Genomic DNA, 2,721 nt, shown 5'->3' with positions numbered 1-2,721 from the left:
TGCTGACCACATCTCCCCCTCTTATATATCTACTGTGAAATGTCTTCACCTCGTTATTAAATTATAGTAAGATACAGCTTAGACCTCAGGTTTATGACAGACAGTGAAGAAACTAAACGAGCTGTGTTATGAAATCCTTCCACACCTATTTTTTTTTTTGCCAGATTTGTCTTGTTTGTGGGCAACCTTTTTTTTAAAAGCAAAACTTTTGAAAATAAATAACGCATCTTTATTTCTAAACAAAACACACTATTTTCCGGTTCTAGAATTGAAAAATTGATGACAAGTTGGGGAAAATGTTACAAAATATCATCTGCTGTAAAAATTGGCATTTCATATTAAATGACCCAATACAAAAAAAAGGAAATTTACTATATAATATTTTTAAAAACTATGAAATCAGTTTTACGATCGAATGCCTCATTCGTTGATGAAAAGTTAGTAGAAATTGGTTAAGTATATACAGAGAGTATATGGAAGTGCATATACATGTATATGGAAGGATGATAATCAAGGGGAGTGGATCTCTCAAGTTGTAAATCGGTAAATAGACCAATGATAGGATAGCTCTTTCTCCGGCTATCTTCTCGATGAGTTGTATAAATTTTCGTAGCAAGATTTTCGAATTACTTTTCTTAACTTTTAGCAGTTTCGACTATTTATCGGTGGCGGGGGGGTCGGTGTCCCGAGATAATAGCAGTTCCATTTTATTTTCCAGCTCGTAAGGAACGCTCTGTCAGATTGTTATTACACCTCGGTAACTCCATCGGTATTGGATTATATTCGAAAACTGTAAAGACAAACAGGAGTACGGATTATTGTCTGTTGTAATATCTGGACGTCTGGAGAGGATATGGAAGAGAAGATCCATAAGTTCGTCTCGACGTCCCATAATGATGCAAGAGAAACTTTTCTGTCCTAGTATATCTGTTTATCTCGGAATCTACTCTACTTAGACAATGATTTTTTTTAAGTGGGGAGGGGGTTCAGGAAAGGAGCTTAGAATTTTAACAATGAACCTTCTTAATCGACCTTAATAACATTTTGACCCTCGATTCCTCAGAAATTCAGGATTTACGATATACGTTAAGATATTCCAATTCATTAATTAAGCGATACCAAAAAGAAGAAAATACACAAACGTGTGAAATCAGTGATATCATATGAAACCTACCGTAACTCATTATAGAGTAAAAGTTGCTGAAAAACGCATCTTTTGACTTTATTTCTACACAAAACACTGTATTTTCCGGTTCTAGGATTGAAAACTTGAAAACAAGTTGGGGAAAATGTTTTGATTTCATAAAGTTGTATTACTAAATAACATCTACTGTAAAAATTGGCATTTCATATTAAACGATCCAATACAATAATAAAAAAGAAATTTCCTATATAATATTTTTAAAAACTATGAAATCAGTTTTACGATAAAATTTTGACCCTCGACTCCTCAGAAATTCAGGATTTACGATTAACGTTAAGATATTGCAACTCATTAATTATGGAAGCCTGTCATGTTCCAGCGATACCTAAAAGAAGAAAATACACAAACGTTTGAAATCAGTGATATCATATGAAACCTACCGTAACTCCATTATATAGTAAAAGTTGCTGAAACCTTTTAGTCCTATTCTTAATTTTATTTGCGTGCAATTTTTGTTTTTGAAGGTATGCTTTTATATACGTACACAGAATAATTTGCGAGATTTTTTTTTTGGACTCGGAGGACCATTTTTTTTTTATTTATTGACATTTATAATTGTATTTATATAAAAATGCATCTAGTATATTTTATTTTAGATTACAATGGTATGATACAGGCTTGTAGAGAAACTACCCATTGGTAGCACACTAACAACATTTCTTTTCAGAGGCCTCGGACGATTGCCAGGAATGGAAGAGGAAGCGAGGTTAGAAGCTATTTGGTTTGGGTGGTTAGGGAATTTATAATAGAAGAATTTATATTTGGTTCGGACGGAGGATCTTAAAAAAATTAAAATAAATAAATATTTCCGTTGACTACTCGGTTTCAAATTTATTCACAATCGCAATATTCCCCCTTACTACATGTTTCATATATTTATTATGGTTACATAAATTAATGGTTACAATAAGACTAATTATATAAAAGAGTAATACTTGAAATAACTTCCTATTATTATGAACGAGCCTTAGGTTCATGGGTATCGAGCCCTATATAGAGCAAAACAATTGTGAATTTTTTTTTAATATATTTTATTTAATTGATAGATATTACAATCTGCCATACTATTGTGGAAATAGGTAATAGTGATGAATAATCAAACTAAAATAAAACAAGAATGAAAATAAATAAAAGAAATTTAAAAAAAATAAAAGTACAGAAAAATATATTAAAAAAACAGAAGGATAAAAAAATGAACAAAATCAAACTATGTGTATGAAAAAATAAATAAAATAATAATATAATCTCTAGTCACATTTATATTTACACTCTAAACCATTGTGTAATGTATTTTTTTTTGTTTGAACTTACTTATATGTTTTTTTTTTATTTTATTTATTTATTTAATGTAATTTACAACTGTACAAAATAATACAATAAGTAAATATGTTGTATGTTTCATATCCACTTGAAAATCTTGGGAAGGAACCACCCATCGGTGGTACTTCAAACATTAATTTAAATTAAAAGGTCCCGTGGCCATCTTCATTTCAGACGCCTCGGAGGATTATCAGAGA

This window comes from Halyomorpha halys, unplaced genomic scaffold, assembly GCF_000696795.3.
Source record: "Halyomorpha halys isolate HHAL.00 unplaced genomic scaffold, Hhal_1.1 Scaffold1097.1, whole genome shotgun sequence".
Lineage (NCBI taxonomy): Eukaryota > Metazoa > Arthropoda > Insecta > Hemiptera > Pentatomidae > Halyomorpha > Halyomorpha halys.
This window is presented reverse-complemented; position numbering follows the sequence as displayed.